At 45.6% G+C, this 27473-nt stretch overlaps 1 protein-coding gene across 1 annotated transcript in view; it reads right to left on the minus strand.

Annotated features, from left to right (window-relative positions):
* Positions 1 to 27473, minus strand: part of fbrsl1 (fibrosin-like 1) — a 233947-nt gene that overhangs the window by 32562 nt on the left and 173912 nt on the right. The window lies entirely within an intron of this gene.

Genomic DNA, 27473 nt, shown 5'->3' on the forward strand with positions numbered 1-27473 from the left:
CGACAGCCTCCTGGAGCAGAGGAGGCAAGGCGGTGAGCTGGAGACGAGGGAGCAGAGCGGAGCTGTCAGGAGGCAGACGAGAGAGCCGCTAATGACCCACAGGCCCTTTGGAAGCCCAGTGGATGTGTGGGCATAGGCTCCAGGCATTCCTTCTCTGGCTCCAAAAACAATACAAAAGACCTAGACCTTATGCACAATGGTGCTGTTGTATGTTTACAATGTATGGTGCTGTTTATTCCAAACAGAATAAAACAATCACATTTGAGAATCATGTAGGGCCTGTATTAATGCAAACTACTAGTCACGAAAGTGCTAAAATTGTCATTGTATCGGCACCAGGCTGGTAAACAGTGTTCGTACATTTGAGAGCAACAAAATATTGCAGGCTATTGCCTTGGACATGATTGGCTCATTCTCTCTCTTGGGGAGATATTTGTAATGGAATCAAGCATTTCATTACAGCTGGGTGTGAAACGCACAAGTGTGGGCCGCCTGGCTACAGACAAACGGCTTCGAGGAAAGGATCCCCACAAAACTGACAGCCGAGACGTCTAGACTAAACATTTGGGCCATTTTTTCCTCCCCTTTCCCTCACGTGTATGTGTAAGTTCTGGCGAGCCGTTTGAAAAAGAAAAACACACACCATACGTTTACATAAATACACATCCACCAGCAAGACACTCATTTTTTTTTTTAAAACACAGCAACCAACCTCATAAATCAAGCTCAGACAACACATTGTGCACTGTGCAAGAGGAGGCAGCTAGCTCATACGCTGGAGAAGATAACGCTAACATCAAACATCCCAATTATCATACGACGGCAGTCTATATACGCACACTGCATACAAAGGCAGATGAGGTGAACATATGTTTTAGCCATTGGACCGACATCTTCACGTGGCCATTATTGTGACTTTCAAACGGCACTGGAAAAAAGCATATGTAAAGCAAGGCTGTGGACTCACGCAAGGCACACAAAGACATTGGGAATACAGATGGCCTTCCTTGGCACCAACTTCAGACTCTTGAGTGATTCTGATGGCACCCAATCCCCTTTACCCCGATTACTATCCACTTTCTTTTTTAAGATCCTTTCAATCCCCTTCTTTGGCATGCTTAGCCAAAGACTGTTAGAGGCCAGTGTCTATGCAGCCCACTTCTTCACTATGGGCTCATCTTGTCTCCGGCTGGTGCAGCTGGCCAGACCTCCTCTGAGAACAGGCTAAAAAGTGTCATTATTTTAAAGGAGGGCACTAACTTGAGAATTGAGCTCCATTAAGGTGTTCTAGTTCAGAGCTATATTTCGGCATGTTCAGGGACTCACTTTTTTTCCAGAACAGAACTGCAGACCTTCGTGCTGTGCTCTCTTCCCTGCACCATTTTTTATTGAACATTTTATGACCCAAAGTTTAAAGTATGGGCCCCTTGATTTTTTGTAATATTGACTTGGCCAACAATAGTACTCTGAAGAAAGAGTGTGGTGTGTGTGTGTGTGTGGGGAGGTCTATCTCAAAGAAAAGTAGAGACTCTAATGCACATTAGAGATATTGCGTTTGTTACACCATTTGCAGCATCTTAATAACGTACAACACTGAGACACAAATTCCAAAGGGAGGGAGAAAAAATCTTGTTGCTCTTCAGATAGATCCCTTGGTTTTCATTAAAATATTTAGCATGGGTACTGCACAAGCCAACAGTGTAAACAAAGCTGGCAATTTCATTCTTAAGATTAAAAATAGGGGATGGGACCTGGAAGCATTATGCACTCACCCAGACCTTTGAAAATCCACTGAAATGAAAGGGCCGGCATGTGAAATTAACCTAGCCACACGCAGGGCAGAAAATCTGTCTTCAGATGACATATCTTCTCTGGATTCGCAACAGTGGGTCGCTGGGTTAAGGTCATATGTAACAAATTCTTCACACTTCCTTCGTGAAGGCAACCCCGATGGTAATTAAAAAAAAAAAAAGCAGAGCAAACAGCCGGGGAACGAGGGAGGCGAGGGGAGGAAAAAAAAAAAAGAGACCAAAGGCCAGGTTTTCCAAAGGAAGGAGGGAAATATAACCATTTCAAAACGAAAGGAAATTCAAGCCACATTGCTGGGGCCAAAAGCCCTTGGACTGGGCCGCAGGAAGCCTGACCTTTGGGGCCGTCTGCTATTTGAGCCTGGGGCTGGACGGCCGGACCCCCTCTCCAGAGAGCCGTCAACAGGCCTCAGCTTTCCTTCCCCATTCTATTCATTAGCTATGCTTTATGATTCAGCTTCCTCTGAGCCACACAAGGACTCCCTGAGGAAAGAGAGAGAGAGAGAGAGAGAGAGAGAGAGAGAGCGACTTGGAAAAAAAGAGCGAGGGAAGGGAGAGAAAGAACTAGTGATAAAAGAAAAGGGCAGCGAAAAAGAGAGAGGGGAGAAGAAAAGCAACAAGGAGGTCATGGGCCTCAGTTGTGGCCCGCTTACAGCAGCTGTGAAATCCTACTGCTTCCTTATGAGGTCATGAGGCGGGGAGTTTGGTCCTGTGTGTGTGTGTGTGTGTGTGTGTGTGTATGGGAGAAGGGGGTCAGATCCCACCAACAGAGTGCTAACTCCCCCAAGATCCACACTCACCACCATAAAGTCCAGGATTTAAGGGAATGCCTAATTACAAATTACGCTGGTGTTTGTTTTAAGAAGTCTCACAACTTCCCCAGACACGAGTGACTTATTGGATGGATAAATCTCCTGATAGCACAGCCTCATATAGTGTGCTGAGAGGAAAAAAAAACAAAAAACACCCTCACTCAGCATTCACTGCGATATTTATATTTGTTATTCAACCCTGATGACTGAACACAGGAAAGAAAAAAAAAAGTGAAAATGTGGGAGCATTTCAAATGTCAACTTAATTTACTCCACAATATTAAAATGGCAGCAAGCCTGTGCATTTATCACATCCTTTCCCTGTACAGCAAAAAAGCAACTAAATGCTTTCCTCTCAGTATCTCAGTACGCGTGGAGGCAGGAACCATTACAGCGGGAATCTAATCAGCCCAATGACCTTTCCGCAACAAATTTATGAAAGGCATTGATCAGTTAAGGATGAGATTTCACAACAGACATGGAGGTCAGCAATTACCCCCACTTCAATTAACCTCATTCTGTAAATACTGCTGAGAGACCAATTTTACAGCACGGTATATCAAACATTCCCACACCTGCATTTACCTTTTGATCTCCCTCCTTCTGCCTTTGCTGGCTGCACATTACCGTGAGCCAAACCCATGCTAGCAATGGCGCCTGGAATGAGCCACCGCATAGCTACATCAAGTATATACAAAACAAGGACTCCTTGCTAACACTCAACAACAGCAGACTTAAAGCCCTGCTTGAGAGACACGGTTGCTGTTCAAATAAATAACACCAGTCGAGGACTCATAAGAGGAACAAACAGACCAAAATGCATGAGAGCGTGTTGATTACAGATTGGGCTAGGCAAGGCCAGAAATAAACACGGCTCTCAATAATTGTCAAAACGCTCTCTTTGTCACTGACCCAACTGAAGTGTTTGAATGTATCTAGCAGTTCTCCGGCAGTAATGAATCGCCGTAACCTCCAACGTGGCTTGCGTATGTAACAGCGACACTCAGCCCACACACTACTCTCTGTTTCCTCTGCGCTCCAATCCCCTGCCGACCTGCGTAGGCAGAGCCAAACAAGGGAGCCATCGCCTGGCGGTGGTAGCTGCATGCGGTGGCAGCGGGAGGATGGGCTGAGGGGGCGGACGGGCTCGGTCGGTTGGCACGACGTGCCGTGGCACATCGCAGCCCGGCCAGGTGGTGCCATTCATCACCCTGAGTGCCATGGAGGGCGGCATATGAGGAGGGCACCCTGACTCAGAAACACCAGCTCTCAATTACGCTGGCAGGCTAACCATTCCCACCCGTGCCTCCCTCCCTCCCTCCCTCCATCCGTCTCTCGCTCTCTCCATCTCTTCCCTTCCCTCCTGGGCCTTGCTCGTGTTAATTTGCAGCTCGGGTTGGTGCTTCATCACTGTCACCTCAGTCACCCGTTCCTGCTCCTCCTCCGCCACTTCACATGCAACCATCCACCCCCCACCCCTCACACACACACTCCTCACACACACTCCTCATTTCTCCTCCCTCACACACCCCCTTCAGCCTCCTTCTATTAACAGCTGGGACTTTGTCCAAAGCCACAAGGCCATATTTTCTCTGCCATTTATGTAACAATCATGTCAGGCCAGACAGCGCTTTGATAAATATCTCCGTCAGCACCCACTCAAGCTTCTAAAGTGCGTTTGCGCTCTCGTCTGGACCTCCTGCCCTAAATGTCATGTGTGGGTGCGGGCAAGACAAGTGGGGGTAAAAATATGTCTTGAGATGGGTAGGCTACTGTGCAAATGTGCTCAGCCATGCATAAATGGCCTGCAACAGGGACTCCAAATTAATTATCTCCTCGGCGTTTGTCCTTCTTTAGCGCCTCCTGCTCCAGAAACTTAATGACCTCCTTTGTGGTCATTTATCATAAGCTGCAGCACATTTTTTTTTTTCACTGTTTCCTCACCACATGCAAGCAAGTTATCGGGGGGCCCTCGTGCCACACGCCCCCAGTCAGAACAAGTTTGGGCTGACGATACCACAGTACCATGGTTCCAGCCCCCACCTCCCTCCCAAAAGCCATAGGAGACCTAGGCAATCTCCCACACAAACGGTCAACTCTCGCACATTAGATATTCAGCTGCACCTAAAGCATCATTAAGATGATAATGAATTCTGTGGGGTGACCGCGCAAAATGAAATCCTCCCCACACGTCTCTGTATGTCGCTGCGATCGCCATCTTTTGCTGCCAGACATTGCGGGCGAATGGGGAGCATGATTTTCACTTCCTCGCGCCACCCATCTTTCTTCCCTTGGCAACAACGGCAAAGCACATGCAAAAAGCAGAGGAGAGCTTGCTGCCGCGAGCCGACTCTTTGAATGTAAAATATCGCTCTCCGTTCTGGTGGATGCTTGGATGCCGCTTGCATATCTCTCTCCTTTTTCCTTCATGAAAGAAAAAAAAATCATTCCCATCTCTGTGATTTTCTCCTCTCTCTCTCTCTCTCTCCCTCCCTCCTTCCCCCTCTCTGTGTTCACTGATTCTGAGCAGTTGCTAACTCTTATCATGGCTGCCTGTCAGTTTAGTATACAAATTAGCAGTCTATCGGGAGAACGCAGGGCGCCGTTTCATCAGCCGCAGAAGGGCAGAGGCACACATCACATTAGAGCCAAGGAGAGAGGGAGGGAGGGAGGGAGGGAGAGAAAGATAGTGAAGGGGGGGGCGGAGGGTCACAAATCAACGTGGCGGCCACCTCCTGGGGCCAGCGCGCGGCCAGGAATAACGAGATAAGGAGAGATGAGGGAAAAGGACATGACATATTTCACAGAAGTTGCCCAGACCTATTTCGCAACCTGGAGGGCGAGAGAGGGTGACAAATGAAAATTTAAAACCTGGGGAAGACGAAGGGTATAAGAAGGCAAAGGGGAAAAAAAGGGAGGAGAGATCGAGTGAAAGAGGGTAGGAGAGAGTGAATAAATAAATAAATAAATGAATAAATAAATAAATATATATATCTGGAGGAAAATATTATCAGGATAGGACAGGAAACGTTGCAGTCACAGACACACGGATCAGATAACAAGCTAAATTCAGTCTGAATTAGGGATCGGGGATAGCCTATCAGTGCCAGTTAAGCCAACCTGAGCATCGAAATCCGCTGCATATTTCAGTGAGATAACCACAAAGTGACTGTCAGAAAAAAAGAGCACGACAACATTAAGAACCGAGCGCTAACAGAGGAAATTAAGGCATTATCTCGCATTACTTTCCATTTGACTCGCCCGACTTGTTTTCGAATGCAGGCTGCAAACACACGTCAACGTTATTTACATTTCTGAGATGCTGTGCAACGTGGCGCTGAGCAGAAACCAGCCAGCGGGAGATAATATTATCTGAACAGGTCAGACAGCAGGCTGTGATGCCTCGGCCTCCTAGCCGCGGCTCGAAGCACCAGAATGCCCCGGAGCGCCGCAGGGAGGAAGAGGAGCTTGTGGAGGTTGATGGGGAGAAGGTAAATTTGGCCGCGGCCGGCACCGCGAAGCACAGCACGGTAAGCACAGCACGGGTGCGCTCGGCTTGTCTTGTCTGGGGGCTAGGAGCAAAAGGGGCATGGGCCGTACCCCATCCCCCCCTTGCTCTTTAATGTGAAAATGTGAGGGGGAGATAAGGCGCGGGTAATCTTCCGGAGGAATCGGGGCCCATGTTCTTTATTACGTGCGGAGGAGATAGAGATCGGAGTGCCATGCCTCTCCCAGCTGGCACCGAGACTAGCAGATAAGAGGGGGCAGAGAGATAGGTAGAGAGAATGTGTAGAGAAGAAGACAGTGTGCGGAAGAGGATGGAGAGAGAGAGAGAGAGAGAGAGAGAGAGAGAGAGAGAGAGAGAGAGAGAGAGAGAGAGAGAGAGAGAGAGATAGGTAGAGAGAATGTGTAGAGAAAAAGACAGTTGTGCGGAAGAGGATGGAGACAGAGAGAGAGAGAGAGAGAGAGAGAGAGAGAGAGAGATGGCCATTAAGTCTCATCTCACTAGCCTGAGGCCTCTCACTGGCAGCTCCACACCATTAACTGGGCTTTCATTTTACATGGAGACTATGGAAGACATCACTCCTCTCTGTGAGATTTGTTAAATGCTCTCGACTTCTCGCCTCAGACACTACTGAAATCCTCCTTCTGTGCATTCAATATTATTCTAAAAATATCCAAGACCCTATATAACCCCTATTGTGGGTCTATCTCCATCCATGCCTAGAGGAGCAATCTGCGTTCTTTGTTTTTTTTGAGGATCGTATTGTAGGAATGCTAACCACAAGAACATATTGTTCTGAACGGAAGAAAGAGAGCAATCCATAGACCTGTAAAAACTGCAATGTGGCCTCCATATTCAACACCACACACCACCATCTGCCAGATAGCACTGGTAACAGAAAAAATATGTATATATACACACATACAATATATACACAAACACACATATATATATATATATATATATTTTTTTGTTTCCCTCTTTTTTCCCTATGCCTGTGTCAGATGCTACAACAACAGCTCCTCACAGACTTGTCCTAAATTTACATTAGCCCCGTGCAATCCTACTGAGAGCGTCATCCCTTCTCAACCATCCATCCGTGTCCGAGTCTCAGAGCAGTTGCCAATACTCGCGGGTGGATGGAAGCGCGGACGTGTGCAGCAGGACTCTCGCGGCGCTAGCGTGCATCGGCCTGCTGGGCCTGGCATGCCCTTCGCCTCCCTCGGGGGAGCAGGGAGGCATCTCCGCCAGTCGCAGCCCACCCTCTCTGCGGCTTGTTAGAGGAAAGTGGCTTAAAGCGATGTTCAATACAAGTCTTGCTCACTTTTTTTTTTCCCCTCCGACCCCGAACAATGTGAGCTCCGAGTGAGTCATCATAGACTCCGGGCGAGGAGAGAGAAAAGGGAAAAAAAAAAGTTACATTTCTACATTTAAGGCTGTTTTGCTTTGACTTTTAGCCCTCCATCCAAGGATGTTAAATAATTCAGCGATAAAAAAAAAAAAAGAAATGTGACCCCCCCCTTCCTCCTTGTTTAGAAAAAAAAAGAGAGAGAGAGAGAGAGAGAGAGAGAGAGAGAGAGAGAGAGAGAAAAAATAAAGAAAAACCCAAGAGGTATTTCCTCCGCAGTGGAAAAGGAAACACAGAGAGGACTTTTTATAATGTAAAAGGCCCGTTTGACAGCAAAGTTAACTGCGTGGTCGCCTGTGGCACGCTCTGCCAAGCAGGGCCTGCTTTTAATGAGAGGAAAAATGCAAAGCATTTTTTTTTTTTTTACCCAGCCGCACAACAACGTTAAGTTGCATGAATCCCCCCTTGTAGAACGCCGCCTCAAAAAAACTTCTGACCTGACAGGGTGTGTGTTTGTGTTTGGAAGTGTCCGCTAAGCATCCAGGCACACACGCACGTACACACAGGCACCAATGCAAGACAACTACCCCCACAGAGTGATCGCACGAAGGGTGCTTGGAGGGTGGCCCTCACACTGACCTCTGGCCTTTCAGTGGCGAGGCTCACTCACACAGGGCTACAGTTTCTGGAGACATACATAGCCCTTTACAGAATCTGCCTTCTCTCCCAAGACAGTAGTCAGTTTAGCCATCGAGGTGAGGTGTGCGTGTGTGTGTGTGTGTGTTTGGGGTGGGTGGGTTAACATCGACATCCCAGTTAAAATAGAGCAGGCTTTTAGGGAGATCAATAGAACTACTTGTATTAAGGGACAGCAAAGTAGGAATGGAAAACCTCAAAGGCTGGTTCTGGCACTCAGGTCTGTGGAGACCCCCCCCCCCCCCCCCCCTTCCGTCTGTAGGCCACCCTCCCACCCCATGCACAAACAGACATGGAATGTGCTATATAAAGGAGACGCAAAGCTAAGCCTCGCTCGTGTTGGAAAGGGACACGGCATGTTAAGTGGAATTTACTTTTAAAACGGACACCCAGCCTCGGGTTACGGCCAGCTGTAACACAAGACCTAGGCAGAGACTTCACAGCAGGTCATCAAATGCCTGGAAGGCCTTTAAAACCGTTCTCCAACTCAGCTGTCCTTATAAATAGAGGGGAAACAGGCAGGATAGCGAGGGCCACAACACCTGGTCGTGCCTGTTTATTTGTATGTTGCGACAGCCAAAATCAAAGGAAGGCGAAAATCCCCCAAAACAAAACAGGGGCAATTTTCAAAACACGTCTTGAAAGACACTTTGAAGTTTGTATGATGTTAAATTGCTGGGAGGGAACAGAGAACATATCTCATGTGCTAAGAATCTGTTGCAGTTAGGACGGAATAGTTTGAGCACCGGTAGCAGTCAATATAGAAATGGCAGCCGCAGAACCCCAGTCAGGCTTGCAATGGCTTTAACCACCAGACACTTTATTTAGAGGGCCACGTGGGTCTGACACTGATGTCTTTATTCCACACTGGGACGCATCGGAGGCTGAGTGACAGAGTCCAGACACAGGCATGACAGCAAGGCGATTTTTACGAGGGCAACTCGGAGCAAGCTAAGCTATGGGCCAAGCTGAACTTAGCCTTTGCCGCTTGTTTGGCACGCGCGGTATGGCATTGTGCAAGTCGGCGGCGGCGGCCTCCGCCTGTACAGCAGGAGCTCCAGATGTGTGACTTATGGGAGGTCATGATGTATAAATAAACACACTGGCATGTCGCTGTGAATAGCTAGGGCATTACTAGCCCCCCCCCCCCCAACGCAACGTGTGGACCACATGCTGCGGGTCCCAGGCCCCCCTGACTCGTTTATCGCCAACCCGACAACTGCCCGAAACCTTGTGAGAGAGCTTATGAGTCAGGCTTTCACACTTACTGTTGAACCTCTGCCTCACATTCCAAACGCATGGCCTGACCTTGTGACAAAAAGTGTGTGTGTGTGTGTGGAGGGGGGGGGGTCTTAGTGGACGTGTTCAATTACATACAATTCACTGTGTGTTACCTGAGTCAGTCATGTGGCTAAGTGTTGGACGGGAGGGAGGTGGGGAGGGAGGGGAAGGAGAAGCCTGCTGCCCTCTGGCCCTCCATGGCCCATATGGGACCCTCGTTAAATGAAAGCTCGGCATACACAAACAAACAGCTCAATTACCTCTCTGATGCTGTGGACACCAGGGGTCTGGCTGACGGTTATCCCTCTACTGCCATTTACTCTCCGCCTCGTCCTCCAAATCACGGCACCGTAGTCATTAGCCAACAAAGATTTCATGGCCACTAACGACACCAGTATATACCAAAGACATCTAATTAGCACTAGTGACACCCTAAAAAACAACCTCTTCGGAGGAAGTTGAGCACGCTTTTGCTGTGACTGCGTGGGTGGTAAAAAGGGATTTACTGCAACCACACACAAGGTCATTAAAAGTTATTCCCTGTGCCAAGTAATGCCTAACAGTATTCACTGTACATTAAAATATAATGAAGCAAGTAAAAGCAAATTTGTTTTACATGCAACATTTTCAATTATTCATGAGGGGAAAAAAGACAAACAGTTTTCCCTAGAGCCCTAATCCCATTTTGGAAATCAGCTTGCAATGGCTGCAATGAATACTTCAGTTGTTGTTAAGACACGGTCTCCTTGGGAGGCCGGGAGCATGGCTAAACTCAATAGGGCAAATCTGAAGTCAAATGCTTCTAAGCCCATGGTGTCACTAGGCAATAGTTAGCCCAGCTCTTGTACAGTATGAGTATTGGCATGCGCATATTATGCAGCCAATTGATCCCTTTCATATTGGAGAGAGGCAAGGTTAACAGCTAATTACTGGGCAGCTGGGTCGTTTTAGCAAAGCCATTTCTCGTCAATAAAGCAAACCTGCCTGCTCCCAGATTGAACCGCCTCCTAAATGTCACCATGACAGCTAGAGTCACAAACGAAAAACCTTTCCCCAAGCGGCTAAGTGCCCATACAGTGCTGATAACACTTTGCTTTAATTACCTCCTTGACCTTGAGCAGGAGGCAATCGGTGACACTTTATTTACATGCAACGCCACTAGCTGTTTTACCACCGCAGAGCACTCGAGAGAATAAAACCCTCTCAGCGTGCAACTCGGTGGCAAGTTGGGGCTTGGGCTCGGCTAATGCCGCAGCCCCGACTGGAGACGTCACCTCTCTCTGCCTGCACGCTCCTTTTGGATTATCCCATCAGAGTTCCTCAAACACCATTCACTTTCCTCCACAGAGCGGGAATAAAGCGGATTGGACTCCCCATTTACACCCCAGCCCAGTTTGCATATCATGTCTGTCGACATAAAGAGGCATTTCAGTCAGCGCATGGGATCCCACTGTAAACAGCTGGGGCGATAAAACGTGGATAATCCAACCGGTGGAGCCTAAGAACATCATCCAGGATACATCCACCAGGCCCGTGGAAAAGAGTCTCTCCCCAAAACCTCCCCCACACATACAATCCCACCCCCACGAGCTGCAGCACAAGAGCCAAGAGGAGCTTCATCTACCTCCAACACACAGCCCCTATCCCCCTGCTCTCTCCACACTGCTTAAAAGCTTTACCAGAGAGAGGGGGATTTAATCAAGTGTTAAAAGCTGTGGAGCTCGGCACAGCGGGGGAGGCTCAGCAGAGGCAGACACCGAACAGAGGGATGCTGCTCTCCAGCCGCTCGCGCTCGCTCGCTCTCTGCCATGTCGGCTTTGTTATTCCACATTACAAGCCATCCTTGGAAGCTATCTTGGGCTATAATGGGAGGTGTCCGGCGGCGGAGACGCCCCAGGTAGGTTATTACAGGGAGGAAGGGCTTTTGACGTCGTCTACCTAAGTGTGAGGTACAGCAGTCGCAGTCACTGCAGCCCAGCTGGCCTCGTAAACTTGGCCCGTGGTAGTTTTGTGCCGTAAGGGCTCAGGCACGCTTTGCATGTCTTCTGTGTTTTGTCCCGCAGCCACCTACACCATGCGCCTCCAGTCCAGCCCACACCCACGCCTGTTATTGGCAGCTGACTGCAGGGAAGCATTTTCTGTCTATATTTGTGTGTAGGCGGGCGATGGGGGTGAGGTGGTGGCGAAGACGGTAGGATTGATAGGTGGGGTGGACGGGTCAGGATCTGTACGCTCAGCAGATCAATTCCTGTACATCATTAGAGCTGCATAAACAGATGTGAATGCAAACTTCACCGGTCTGTCAGTCCACTTCCAAGAAAGAAAAAAAAAAAAAAACATCCCTCCATTCCATAGTCTCACTCCTCTTTGCCATCCTTCATTCAGGAAACTGATCGCCAGGCCTTTTCTGACTGCATGCATAATGCCACAGGCCCTGTAGACAGCATCGTGGAAAGGTTTGCACTTCCTCTCATATTACATCAAGTCGGTGCAGCCATCCAGTGGAGGTGCAGATAGCACACAGGCCACAGGTGGCTCTACCTTCGCATGCTGTAGACTCCTGTTTGTCAAGGTTGTCAGTATTCACAACCCCAACCCTCCTCGCTTGCACTATGAGGTGGAATCCCCCTGGCAGCACTGCAGTATATATCCTACCTTACGTGTCAAGAGGGGGGACGGGGGACGGGGCGAAACCAAACAAGCCAATACGTAATAAAAAAACAAGCTGATGCCACTGTGAACAGCACGGACACTACAAAAACAGGCCACTCGCTGTGGAGAGCGCAGAAAAACACCTCCTCCTCCTCCTCCTCCTGCTGCTGTGAAGCACCACCCTGTTGGCAAGCAGAGAACGACGTAAGCCCGCCCAGTGGCAAAGCCCGCCCAGTGGCAAAGTGTGAACAGCTCCCTTCCTTCTCTCTGCCCACCATGCATATCTCTACACCCCCCTCCCCCAAGCTCATGGAGGCCCCTGTGCACAGCTCCCTTCCCTTCTCTCTCTCACACACACCATGCATGTTCTCTCATGGAGGCCCCCTGTGCACAGCTCCCTTCCCTTCTCTCTCACACACACACCATGCATGTCTCTCTACACCCCCCAAGCTCATGGAGGCCTCTGCCTCCCCCTCAGACACGACAGACAAATAACTGACAGGCCCGATGGGCAGGCCTGGCCTTCCCCAACGCTGCAGCCCTGGGCTCGCCTTCCGCTCGCATTACCGCCGACTGACAGTTCCTGTATCATTATTGTAACGCTGTCTCTCTGTGCCTCGTTTGCAGCTCCGCCGGGCGAAAGGGAAGGCAGGGAAGGCGAAGGCAGAGACGTCTCCGCTCAAAGCCAAGCTGCAGCAGTGCGCTTGGATGAAACCTAACAAGTTTCCAGAGCTTGCATGGAAACCGAGAGCACCGCCTACTGACAACCATAAATGTCTTAACACTAGAGAGGCCTGATAGTTTGGGAGGGGCAAGAAATCACTCTTAGGTTCCATCACCCTTCCAGAATTGATCTAACCTCACATTTCATTTTCTTTGGAATGTACTGCATGAAAGAGATTTCCATCAGCATTCAAACCAAGCACTAGAATTTGTTCCAAGTATAATTCTCGAAGAATACTTTAATTGAGGGCTTTGGTACGGATTGATGAAATACAAAATGCTACTTGAGCATCTGAAAATGCTAATGCTTTCAGGACCTGACAAACATCATAGGCAAACATCTCTGTCCATGTGCGGGATGTTTTTTCAACAACACGCCGACCGCTCCTACATGTCAAAACCCAAAACCAGATGTTACCAATCCACGAGGATAAAAACCCACAAGAAATAAGGATAGAGTCCGAAACGGTACACATTAAATATAATCACAAAGAAACAACAAAGAAAGAGGCCCACTTGAATTACTTCACATATAATTTAGTTTTCTGGGGACAGCTTCTGCCAAGGAAAGCAAGATGAAAAGGCTCTCAAATTATATAGTAAAAACGTCTGAAGGCTGCCTTCTTTCAGTAAGATCATACTTCTACAAAACCATGAGACATGGTCTGAGGCTGCTCAAACACACAGACCGCTTTCAAATTACAGATTAAACAGCTCCCTGGTTTTCACCTTTAAGACAACCAATGCTATTTTAAATGCCATTTTGCACAACCATGTCTCCACCACATTAGTACAAATTCATTACATGATAACAGCTCGTCTTCACACAGCGATGCAGCCAGTGTGAGTTCCCTTTCCTGCCGCTCTGCCCTTGCTGCAGCTTTTTTTTTTGCATTCCTCTGTTTGCGGAGCCTTTCAACTCTTCGGTGTTGCCACAGTGCTAAATTGCACAGCTGTTCCACAATCTGTGGCGGTGTTAATTACCCTAATGTGAGCGGCAGCTCGTCAGCTCCTCGCTAACGAAGGGGCCTTATGTTTGGTATGTAGGCCCCGTTCCCACCCACTCTCCCCCCAGGCAGCACGGCGGACCACCCGACACATCCGCATCCAGAGGAAAACGCATCTAATTAAACCTCCCCGTCCAAATCTGCTTACTAAGGGGAAACGCGACGAGATTAAAAGGGGATTTAATACACTGCAAGTGAAAGGGCTTAAGAGGAAATATGAGAGTGCTCAATGGCTAAGATCCTCGGCGATGCTGAAAGGAAGCGGCCTGTAAATCTGAGCCGATCAGTCAGGGCTTGTCAGCTGAATCCTTCAGTGCCTCCAAAGCCTCAGCGGGGGAGACTGACATTTTCTAGAGTCTTCAAGAACGCCCTCCGATTCCCCCACCCCCACCCCCCCGTCTCTGACAATACATCAAATCGGCAGAAGGAACAAAATAATTTCATCTCGTCTTTTTTATTTAAACACCCCCTACTCGCTTATTTGGCAGGCAGTAATAGACGAGACACACACACACACACACAAAGCGTCTTCTCAACTAGCCTCTGTAGCCTTCAGCCATCTTTTCTTTGTTCCATCACATTTCTTTCCTGTTCAATCTTAAGGCGTCTTTTCTAACATTCGGTCGGCAGGGTAAAGACTGTGCTAAAGAAGGCTGCAGCAGGAGGACGCAGACGTAATGAATGTGTGAAAAATGTGCCACGGGATTGCAGCACAGTAGCCCAGAATGATGGGCCACTTAGGCCAACATGACACCTTGGGATGCGGTGATGAAGGACTCCCCGGGCCGGTTCATCCCCGCCGCCTCGTTCCTCTATCATTAGAGGCACGAAGTCACATCTGGCTAATGGCACGCCTGGGCTTCGTGCTCAGACACTGTGCCACACCGGGTGTGTTTAATTAAGCCTCATAAAGGTAACAAAAGAGTCACAGTCTGCTCACAGGAAAGCACCGCTTTGTTCAGGGTGGGGGTGGGGGGGGGGCAAGGGTGGAGGACGAGGTGGAGGTCCACAACTTCCACAATTACAGGCTGACCCCCTCGACGATAGCTCGTAGCTAGTATTCCTTCAAGACGGTTGTGCTAAGAATGTAGAGCTGTACCACATCTTACATGCAATCCTCATTTTTCCTCAGCCTTACGCCATGGCTGGCATACCGCAACAACGGAAACACTGACTGGAAAGGAAGAGGTCCTTGAAATATTGATGAGTCCACCAGCATGTTTTCAAGTGAAACTATGGTCTTTTGTGTAAAAGGCCAGGAGCAAAAAAACAACACAAACAACAACACGACACAGACAGCCGTTGCAAACTCTGAGAGCCTTACGTGCCAACTCCTTGTCTCCTGTGCAGCCAGCCTTGTAAAGCATCATTCACCGTGAGCTGCAAGCATAAAACACAGATTACCCAGCAAGCAACTTGGTGACCTATGACTTCAGCAATACCTGCAGGTATTCTGAAGGCCTTGGCTTACGCTTTTGTGTGTGTGGGGGGTTGACATTTAGTGTGGGGAGAAAAAAAGACAAAGGGGAAAAGAGAGAGAGAGAGAGAGAGAAAACATGAGCCCTAGGACTGCAGAGGAGCTCCGGCCCACATTCAAAAAAATAACATCTGATAGGAAGAGATGGGAGAGAAAACGCTGTGCCGCATTGCTGAAACGCTCCAAAGTCAGGTAGCCTTTCCGAACAAGTCACTGCTAACGGAAAGGTCACTGGTCACTTCTGTTTGGACACAGGCATAAAAATCTTGAACACTAAGCTCAAAATAGCAACAGATCACCTACACTGGGGAACTAGCAGTGAAGGAAAAGTATATAGTATATACATTAACACACACAAACTCCCAGAAATAGACAGATATCCACATAAGTATAGGTATGTCAAAGTTTGTGTTTTCCTTTGCCAATAATTCCATGGCCTTTTCTGGATCCCCATGTTTTATGTATAACTTTAATGCACAAACCAGAGGGACCTCTGCAGAGAACATTTTATCTGGCCTTCTCAGTGTTTTACAGTTTACAGATATCCTCACCTCACCTAGTCACTTGGTAGTTAGCAGAATGTAAATAACATTGCTTCCCTTTGAATGTGTTTGAATGTGTGTTCAAGGCACCTCTAAAGAGACTCAATATTATGGTGCTCATTTAGTGTTGGGATCCAATCAGTAAATACTATTTTTGCTACTGGATTTTTTGCTACATAGTCATGAAATACCTAATGCATATCTAATTATGTGGAATGCTTTTTATATGATTTATCCTCACCGAATGCCAATGAACTCCTAAAATAACCTACCTTCACTTGACTCAATGCACAGTTTTACAAGGGGAGAACTCATAAAGATAACAAAGGTGGCGACAAAATGACTCATTTTAAACCACTGCCTTTCCATTGCCTTGAGGTCATACTGCATGAGCTATTTCAGTGCAGTAGCGTAAAGGCCAAGTTGGCCTACATCAACCACTTTCAAAACCAAACCTGGTTTTCAAGCCCTTGCACTATATTCCCCAGGATGGTGGCCAAAGTGCATATAGACATGCTAAGCCAGGGCTTACTTTGGCTTGCTGGGATGTTTGGCTCATTTGATCCCGACTGTAAGGGCATTTTGCAGAGCCTTGTAATCACAAACAAAGCTGAATCTCAGCAAAACTTGAGGATGGAACGTCAATCTGAAGTATTTCATGAAGCTAAGCTTCGCAAAATGTGTGGACAATGAGACTAAGATAAATATAGCTTCACACGGCAACAACAAATGCCGGTTTTGTTTTCCCCGAGACATCCTTCTCCATGTAATGCTCCAGAAATACCTATTTATTCCCCCGTCTGGTTAAAGAGGGCTCAAGATGTTAGACTAACCCCAACCGCAAGGTTTGTCACATCTCCTGGGCTCTATTTATTCCCCCGTCTGGTTAAAGAGGGCTCAAGATGTTAGACTAACCCCAACCGCAAGGTTTGTCACATCTCCTGGGCTCTGATCTGCTTCAACTCTTACATTACAAATAGCTGGAAGATTTTTCACCCCCTTATCAAGCTTGCCAAGCAGGCCCCTTTCTTATCTCTTTTCCGCTGGAGATAAATAGGGTTTTGAAGATATGAATGAGAGAGCTTTTTGCAAGCTAATTCCAGAACTGCATCTGCAGTAGATTAAAGATTAGCTTCTGGCTCAAGGAAATGGAGAAATACTCCTGGCTTTTTTCCTGTCCGAAGGTGGTGGTGGAGGTGGTTTGCAGGTGTTGCTATTCTGTTATTTCAGCCATTTCAAAGACCAATCCCTTTTAACGGCTGTTTATCCGAAATGTAAATTTAATTCAAGAGATGGATTGTAGTAGAAAACAGACATTTTTAAAAAGGCAATTAATCTCACAGGGGAAACTCCCAGACATCGTGGCAATTTCACAATTGCCATATCATTTCACATTAGGCTGATGGTCTATCAGAATATTTTCCTTAATATCTTAATGGTGACTCTTTTGTCCTACTAAACTCTGTGACCTTTTAAAGCATACTGTTCCCTAACGCTTAACCCGTGATAAGGAGAGGGCAGGGTATCTCTAATAGCCAGATTTTTAATCTGTTTAGTCTTCTTTACAGCTTTGACTGTGGAACAATGTTCATGCTGACCATGACATAAAATGCACAGCTTTATGTCCTGCTGTCATAAACACCAAAAAGCATCAGCATGCACATGTATTTGGAAGCTGCACAAGCAATGATGAAATACTAATCTTAATGATTTCCTACCCATTTGAATTGTTCTTGTTTAGTTGAATGGCAAGTTATGAGCTAATCTAAGTAAAAGAGTAAACAATATATAGCTATTTAGACTATATTAGGCATGAAGAGACCCGTATCCTAAAAATAACACTTGCTTAATGATATATTTATTCATATATTGATATAGACCACAGAGAATCTAAAATGTTTATGGAAACCCAGTCAATTGCATGTTGAAAATACTGAATTCTCCATGGTCAAGTAGAAGGCAGAAATACAGTTTTTCTTTGCAACTTCTATTTTCATGCTACATCACCTACTGTCAAAATGCAATCAACGGTCATTCAGTCACCTATTTTCATAACGTATTGAAGCAAAATTGTACATTTACAGTTTAGAGTTAATCTAGCCTACATGAGATAAAAAACAAACACAATTCAACCACCTAAAATAAACGTAGCCTATAGCATTCGCCTACATGTAAACAATGGTATGGGCTTGTCAATCATCTTTTCCCCCCACAGAAATAAGCTACAAAATACAAAAATACAAGCTTATGTAAAGCAGTAGCCTACGGAGTAGACAACAACAGACGGCCATCACCGAGGGAAGGCTGTGGCTATCCTTGCAAGCCGACAGACTGCGCCGCACACAATACAGGAAGACTGCATCTTAGGCTATATAACCTTGAACCCACGTTCATTCTTTCACGTTTTCGGCTGAAAAAATACTGACTACCTTAACTGTGGCGAATAAGCCTAAATAAATGACAACATTTTGCAATAGGCTATGCGTTCATGTGAATAAAAAAAGAGCCATGAACGACAATGCCGAAACGGCTTTTTCAAGTCAGCCTTTAATGACTTAAGAGAAAGCTGTATAGCTTACTATTCCGTCTAGTAACCTATGTTCTCTGCCATGATACATTTCATCAACCGAAGGTTGTGAACAAGCTTTCGTAATTATGAATACGCAATAAGAACACAGGTTGGGATAGCCTACTTAAAACATTAAAATCGTACACTTCTTTAGACAACTGAGAATAAACACCATATCAAGCGAAGTCCAAAAAATACGTAGACTAACCAGGTCTATGTTGGACAAGTAAGAATGCAAGTTTGTTTTTCTTTACTTCATCATTGCAGATCAGAAGGGAAACAATGTAACTTGATAATAACAACCTATTGCCTCATGCGTAGCCTTTCTGATATTTAAACACTCTTACCAAAGTCTGCTGCGATTTCCATTAATTTTATTGAAACCCATTGGCTCAAAAATCACTCCAAATAAAATCTAGATCCCGTTAAATCCAAAATAAGAGCAGAGGGTTCGGGTTGAAGAACGACTTGTCCATAGAAGCAGAGCCAATGCGAACCTGTCCCAACAATAAATCTTTACCGAGCGCTTTTCAGCTGCAGTGGCCAAATCTGTCAAACGGCATAAGCATTTTTTTTTTTTAGCAAGAAAGACTATATTCTTGTAAGTTCAACGCCAGAAAGCGATGCAATTGATCGCTTTATAGATCCCTTGATTTGACCTACGAATAAGTCCAACGCAAGATCTTCTGTAGGTTAGCGCTGTTGAATTCCAAGTCATGAGAGGCTCCGGTGACAGATCATTAACAATAGATTCCGTCCACAAGAAGTATCTCGCACGGTTTTAGGGAAGAGAAAAACGCAGAGTAGACTATTCCACTGCGCTCTGACTTGCTTTGCGCTTTTAATACGAATGACCCATCGTTTCCTCTTGCTTTCAAAACGGCAGAAAAAGTCCCCGCGAAAGCTGCCTCGGATCTGAGGCTCTCTAGGCACACACGAGAGAGAATGCTGCCTGCTCCCTCCCTCCGCGTTGGTAGGCTAGGCTTCAAGCGGCTGGCTACAGTGGGTGTGTTAATACACAGGATACGACAAGACCAAAGCAATCAATAGCCGAGCAGACCTTTGATTATATTCACAACACCGTCATTTTTACAAATAAGAATATATTTTCACCGTCATCTCCTTTCTTGAATGTGTTAATGTTAACGTTTTATACAGCCTAGATCACTAGAAATAACACATGGAGTGCAATTATTATAATAATTCCTTATAATAATGCCATAATTACTAAATTCTAAATGGACATGCATGGACTTGGGAACATACCAGAGAATGTGTCCATGTCAAATTTGTGATGACACTTTGGAAAACTGAAACCTAAAATATAGACCATGTTTTAAATGTAAAGATAATTAATAAAAAATACAGGGACATGTTAATCTGCTACAAAACCACATCTGAATGAGCCTAGCCTAATATGTTATAATATTTTTAAAAGCTATGCCAAGGTGGAAAATGAAAAGCATCTATAACATGCTTACATAATGTAGGCCTATGTTGCAGGAATTAGCATTCAACTAGCTACAGTAGCTACTAGCTATCTACATGTTGCAAAAACAAGTCTGTTCTTACTGGCAGACTAGCCTCAGCTTACATTGTATCCTACTCCAGGTCCTGAACAAGATACAGGTATTATGTCATCACTGAAATTACATATAAACAATACAGTATACTGTTTTGATTACCCCAAACTGGCAACCATTTAGTATATTCTACACGGCATAGCATGCAGTCAATAAGAGCACTTGGTGGTTTTTGTGTCTGGAATGTGAGGCTTGTAATTATTTCCCAGCTGACTGTAATTATGGGTCATCCCCGGCCCTACAGACTTCCTATTAAAAACATGAGGCATCCAGTGAAAAGCAGCGCTGCTGCTTGCAGACACACAGCTCTTATGACAGGCCGTCTCTAAGGACTTTCGGACTGGCAGCAGGAGCTGGCAAAGCAGCTGGAGAAACTGCCATAAAAGAAATCTTAAAAGACGAGAGGCTTTGTGACAATAAACATTAACAGCTTGTTTGTTGATGGAAGGGTACTTAACTTGATGTTGTGTTTGGGGAAATTGCAAACACTGCACAGTAAAATGAGATGTGAAGTCTGAAATAACAATAACGGCTAAACATCACCAAGACAGCCAATGTTAAATTACCAAATTGTGGCCACTTGGCATGAAAATGTAAAATCGTTCATAAATTGTGTAACCAGTATGCCTTGAATAAATTCTGTAGCACAGCATAACACGTTTGACCTTTTCAGATAAGAATTTGACTATAGCTTTGTTTATTTACAATAATTTATTAAAGGCATGTCGCAGAAGGCTCTGACTGAATGTGTTATCTGCCCTTCAACAGGTCTGAAGTTCATCCATGTGTTGCCTACTAAAGCTTCCAGCCTTGATCTGGAGAACAGTTAATCTCAGGTAAGCCTGGAGTGACAGAGTGGATACGGAGCCCTGTCCAAATATCTGCCCTGTAGAAATAGCATCCGGCATACCAAGCTCAGTCTGCTGGCTCAGTGTCCTCGCCTCCCAAAATAGGTGTGTAGAACTCGTTATGGGGATGATATTCAAATTGAAAAGCCACTGTGAAGTGCATGATCACGGGTACTTGGAATTCATTTATTTATCTATTTTTTCAAATTTATTATACAAGTACAAAATTGGTTCTGCCAGAAATTGATGAAAAGTCATTCCAACTCACTAATCAAGCCAACAAGGAATCATGGTCTATTTTCCTTTCATCCAATTACCTGAACAGAATATGAAACGTCTAGATGAGGTGACTAGATGATGCGTATGTGTGTGTGTCTGTGTGTGTGTGTGCTCACGGATATGTCTGTTGACTTGACTAAATACGATAATTTCAAGATCCTTCATCACAATTCAGACCATTAACAAGATCCTGATAACCTCTTGTGATCTCAGGAGCAAGGTAAAACAGAGCAAACATTTGTTTGATGTCTCAAATTTGTCAAAAAAGCTGTATTAATGGATATAGACTATGGTGAGATGTCCTTCCTAATATGCACTTAAGCCAGAAGGAACAAGAAGATCATTAAGAGTAATCTTTTATTCTGTTTCAAATGCATGTTCCCTGAAACATTTGATGCATACTTCCTAGAGGCAAAGGATATGAAAATCCATGATTTATTAATTGGGGGCAAGAATAGCTCTGATATGTCTTTCTACTCCAATACAGTAGTGTTAGATAGCTCCAGCCCTTAACATTCTGACATTTAAAACCTTTTGCTACATGAAGATGTTACTACAAATGGCAAAATATACTTTGGAAGGATAGAATATCAAACTTGAGGTGCACAAGAATCGTTGCTTTAAAACGGGAAGTGTTGCTTGTAAAAGGAAAGACATCTTGTATAACGGTCTGGAAATAAGGGCAGTCAACAGCACTGGGTTTTCATTTGTGCAGAACATTTTGAAGCACTGCTGAGAAAAAAATCTATTTCATCTGTAGGGCATGTCTGACAACTTCTGATACAGTTTAACAGTCTGACAGCAATCACTGAGGCCCCCATGGCAAGAAAAAAAAACCCCAGCAGAAGTCATGTTCAACATGAAAAGCTTCCCAGATTGATTGGGCTGATTTTCGAACAAAAAGCACAACCCATCAGAGGCATTAAAAAGAGAGCTTTTCCAGGGATCGGAAAAGGCTCTTGCCGAGAGGGTAGAGAACCGGGCCGACGAGCACTCGGTTTGCCTCAGGTCGTCTTTCAGCTGCCACTCCCAAAGGCTTCATCCATCAGGTCTCCATCCCAGAGGTGAGGGAGTGTGTGAAGGCTTCATGAGACACTTTATCCTGAGGCTGAACAATCCAGAACAATCCAGTATTGGTTGTTGCCGGGGATAATTACTCTCCATTGATGATAGAATACCCTGGGTATTCACAGCAATTTGCATCTCCGAATGTGGCCGATTGATTGGGATGGGAAAGCAGCGACAACCTGATGAGTGGGGACAGGTTAAAGGCCCATTTTCTATGGAGCATATCCAATGCTCCTCCGCCTCTCTGTACCCTCTCACACTCACTCTCTCTCCCTTCAGTTTCTTGAATATGAGAACAAAAGTGGCTAAGAAGGGTGCCTATCGACAGAATCAGCAAGGACTCTGGTGGCTTTACTGTCCCCTGAATGGCTCGTGTCACCTTGACATCTTTTATACTCTTGATGGCGGTTGCCACGGAAAATGTACAAAGAATGTCCTCACTTTCGATTTATGACTGTGGAGCCTACTCTTGCAGAGCAAGTGCAAAGATCTCCACTTCATCCCCTAGACTCTTGGAGAGAAATAAAACCCTATTATGTATTGTGCTTGCATTTAAATTCTTAACATAGCGAGGCCAAGCTATAGCTCTTATGGTCTTAAAAGTGGAAGACCATCAGGGCCTGCTAAGCCTTCTCTGTGGGCCCAACCCTTTTCAAACTTAACTTAAGAAATATTGTATTTGACTGATTCCTTGCATTCCTCTCTTTTTTCTAGATTGCTTTGTTCACCCATTACATTGCCTTGGTTCTCACTTAGAGAGAGTTCTGCTCTATAAGAACATCAATCTTGTGCTTATGAAATATTACAAAATTTGCTTGTTCGGAAAATGACATATAAACTCAGGCATGTGCATCAGGCCCAAGATTTTGGATTTTTGGTGGTGAAACACCACAAGAGAACCTCCAACAGGCCCCAGGTCACAGCTGACAAAGTCTTGGGAAAGGGGGAAACAATCCATGCAAGACACCGATCACCCCATCTCCAGATGCTCAACACCATGCAACTGAATAGGATTTGAGACATCAATGTGACTGCACAGGCATTACTGATCGAGTGTGATTAGCAACACTTAGCTGAGCAACATCTGAGCTCTCCAAAATGCAATGCAACTCCACAAAAGAAACAATGGGAGGATGAGACAAGTAGACCGAGGAGCATCGGCAGTGGAAGAGTTAAGGGGATGTGGCCAGAGATGACAGCGGATTTGTTATCATGAGGAACACGCAGTAGCCAGCTGAGGGCTGGAGTGAGATTAAATATAGGGTTACCGCAGTGAAGACCTAATCCATTCAGAGACAAATGCCGGGTCTCAGAAGCACATTTGTTGTGCAGCCGGAGGTTTAACAACTGGCATTATAACTCCATTTCTCATCATTAGTGGCCTGTATCAATGTCCCTAAGATAGGGTCAGTGCTGGGAATAGAGGGCCTGAAACAGGGCTGCCGAAGGAGCTGAGTTGAGATGAACAGAATCACAGAGAGACAAATTGTGGATGTCTGAGTGTGGGTGCCCATATTCACATGACACACAACTGTCCAGATCACGCATAAGACATTTTCGTGTTGGTTGCGCATACGTATGTGTACATGTAGTTGTACGTATACAGAAGCAGCAGTGTCACCGAAGCACAAGACAAATACAACAGTCAAATGAAAGGCTATTATTGTAGTGAGTGAAATTGAGTGTGTGTGTGTGTGTGTGTGTGTGTGTGTGTACTTGTGCGCGTGCGCACGTGGCAGCCCAGCTGCCATATGCTGCTGTATTTCACGCCGCAGGGCTGAAAGCGGACACAAGAGCCCCCAGCAGCCAGTCGGTTTCGGTGTCAGATATGTAAATCCACCAGCATTCATGAATGATACAAGGCCCCGCGCAAGCTCGTGCGCCTCAAAGCCTTCACCCGGGTGGATGCAGCAGATGCTTTGATAGATTTAAAGGAGCCGAGGAGTTCCTTTTTTCCTTCTTTACAGCTTACGTGTCATCTTCTCCAGCATAACCACAAGTGTATAATAAGACCCCTTGAGAGAACCGTATAAGAGAAAAGCAACACTTGGGCTTTTCTTTATTTCCAAAAAGAAGATGAAAAACAACACGATCTGATTGCATTCACAGCCTTATTAACTCGGGCTTTCACAAGGAGAAGGATGCTTCTGGGTCGGATTCGGAATTGCGCAGCTGCTGCGCCTCTGCCACTGGTGTCATCACTTCATAATTTGATCAATTATCGTTAAAAAGGAAAACTGCTAAGCAATTCAGCAACATGCTAAGCAAATACTAGAAGAAGAAAACCTTCACTAAAAATAGAAAATAAATTATCACATGACGCTCGAAGGACCAACCACAGTGGAGGTGGTGCATGCTAGCAGGCGCATGAGCCAACACATGAGTGGCCATACTGAACTGCTAATACAGGAGCACTTATGAAAATCCTGCAGTGTGCAATGAAGATGATTTTACCTTGGGCTCCCCTGAGTGAGTTTACTCTCTTGAGAGATAATTCATTCAATTGACAGTTTTATTGCATTGTGGGAGAATGCTATTATTGAATTAGTCTTTACAGCGCATTACTATAACCTGACGAAAGCTTGTAAAAACATGGCTGAACTTGTCCGTCCTTGTGCCTGTCTGGTGGTATAGCAAAAACCCAGACACATTAATATGTCGAATACAGTCTCTGCATAAATGCATAATACACACTATGCATTGAAATGCAGCTAGTGTTTCATAAAACAATAAAGTTGACAAATAGAGCCAATGAATTGCTACCCATTGCTTTTGCATGCATTGCTCGAATGCAGCACGTCCCGCCAACACAACATAAAGTATCTCATCAATTTAATGGCAGTGGCACAAAAGCACATTAAAGAGGGAGTGTCTCAAATAACTGTAGAGTTATTCCATTAATGGCAGTCTCTGAAAGCAGATCATATGAGATACACACATGTGACCTCATACCCCACTGCTTTGCAGAAACAAAAGTACTATATGAATGTTGCATCATTAGTTTTCTTCAAAGTTAAAACAGGAAATCAGACTCTTTAGAGAAAAAAAAGAAGAAACAGCCAAAAAAATCCCCCTGTGAAAAACAAATGAACAACAAGCAAATGGGATGAATTGAGTTAGGAATATCACATTACAATCATTAAATTAAATTTACGACAGTAGATTTCAAATTGAATTACTGAATACAAGCCAGCTGTTTACACCGCCCGGCTCTGTGAACCGTCACCGAACTTCGGAGTTGACTAGGAACTCCAATCTACGGCACAAACCAAAGGTAAACAAACTAGGGTTGGCCTAATTGAATTCAGGTGAGCTTCAAATCCCTGTGCAGTTAAAGGGAGGGAAAAAACGACTCACAGGACGAAAAATGGAACAAATTTGTCAAAGTTCACACTGGCAGCCGAAAAGTTGGACTTGTGGTCGAGATGCTGGCAGTGGACATCCCACAGACAACACGAGCATTAACTTCTCTGAATTCAATCAACAGGCAGATGGTCCTACCAGTAAATGTGAGCCATCTATTCATGCCTTAACTGCAATGCTCTTTTGACGTCTCTCGGAGAATGGGCGCTTTATCCCCATTACTTTCTGGTGGCTGCTGTAATATTATACAGCTAATAACAATAATCCAAAGCAGTGCAGCAACATGAGACCCCGAGTCAATTTCACAACATTAACAGTAAAGTGGCTTATTCAATCATGGCCTCAGAAGTCCCACTAAGGCCCATCCTGAATAAAAGAGGGAGTGACTGCCTTCTAACAGCACAGTATTCTTTCCCAGGCTAAGGGTGTGCTGTAGCATTACTTAAAATAACATACATGTTATATCCATTAACCGCTGGGTTGTACTACAGTATAGACTATATGCCAGTTATCTCAATTAGGTCCAGACAAATATACGGAACATGAGGGCACAAGGGTGTGTTAATGGCAGAGTAACCCACTGGGCCACTTTAATACCTATGCTTCTTTATGATAAATAAAAGCTGGCCCACTCCCATCAAGCTTCTCCCGGTTTCGGGTAACACGACTCATCTCTCCCTGGACCATTTCTGCAGAGTTTTTAATTCAGTTTAATGAAGATGTCTGCTAATCTTCAGGCTCCTTTGTGCAGCTAATATGGATTAGGCACTTTAGCTGAAGGAGCTGAGAGACGATGCCAGGAAAGCCTCTTTTCATCGCTGTGGTTGCCCTACTCCACACGCACACACACACACACACACACACACACACAACCTCCTCCATCTGCCCACTAGTCTGATGTGACTTTTAGCCCCTTTTCTCCCATGGGATGAACCCTCGAGAACCCCTCTGCCTCTCCAGGGGGGCGGAGGGAATGGGATAGGGGATGCAAGGGGTTGTGGTGGTAGTATGAGAAGGAGATGGGGGTGGGGGACTCCAGCCAGCCTCCAACCCGTGCCCCCAAGAGGCCGTGGGGGTTGAGCGTGAGGGGCAAGGAGGCTTTTTTTCGCTAATTACTGGGGACAGAGCCCATGAGACTGTGGCGAGGCCTCTGACATCAGTTCCATATTGGTCTTTTGTTTCTGTGTTCCATTATGCATCAGCCTGAGCTCTGGCTCCAGTGACTGGACTGGGTCGTGCCTCCACGCTTGTGTTTCATTAGCACGGACTCCAAGACGTGTGTGACACACATAAGTATTCACTTACCCCGGGCAAAGAAAAGGACAAGAAAAAAAAACCCCGACAGGGTGAAAAAAAAGGAAAAGCTAGTTCTATTAAGCCTCCCTTTGAAATGGTGGATAGATGTGATTTTTTTGGAACTTATCATTTCCCTTGACCCCTTTTGGCTCCTTTCACTGTGCAAGGAGAGAACAATAATGCACTGTTGTCCAGCAAAACACTTTACAGGTTATTTAAACTCAATAATACAGAGAAATCCACTAACTAAGTGCAGACATGCTGTGATGCATTAGGGCTGACTGATATGCAAGAGAAGGAGGGGGAAAAAAACAACAGTAGACGTCTGACTGGGTCGGAAAAAACAGAACGGCTCCAGTCAAATGTGAAACCACAAGACTCGCAGAAAATCTAGCTGCTGTGACTGCATGAAGGGGGGCGAACAAACCTTCCAGTATTGAGGTCTAGCAGTTCTCCAGATTTATGGAACTTGGAGCTTAGGTGCAAAGCAAACTCCGCCATGAAAGAAAACGCAAGGGTTCTGACAGACTCCAGGCAAACAGGGTTTCATTTTCAAAGCCAAAGACACAACACGTCCACATCCACAGTTGTTGAACTTTAAAGATTCCTGGAATTC

Source organism: Alosa alosa, chromosome 5 (assembly GCF_017589495.1).
Source record: "Alosa alosa isolate M-15738 ecotype Scorff River chromosome 5, AALO_Geno_1.1, whole genome shotgun sequence".
Taxonomy (NCBI): domain Eukaryota; kingdom Metazoa; phylum Chordata; class Actinopteri; order Clupeiformes; family Clupeidae; genus Alosa; species Alosa alosa.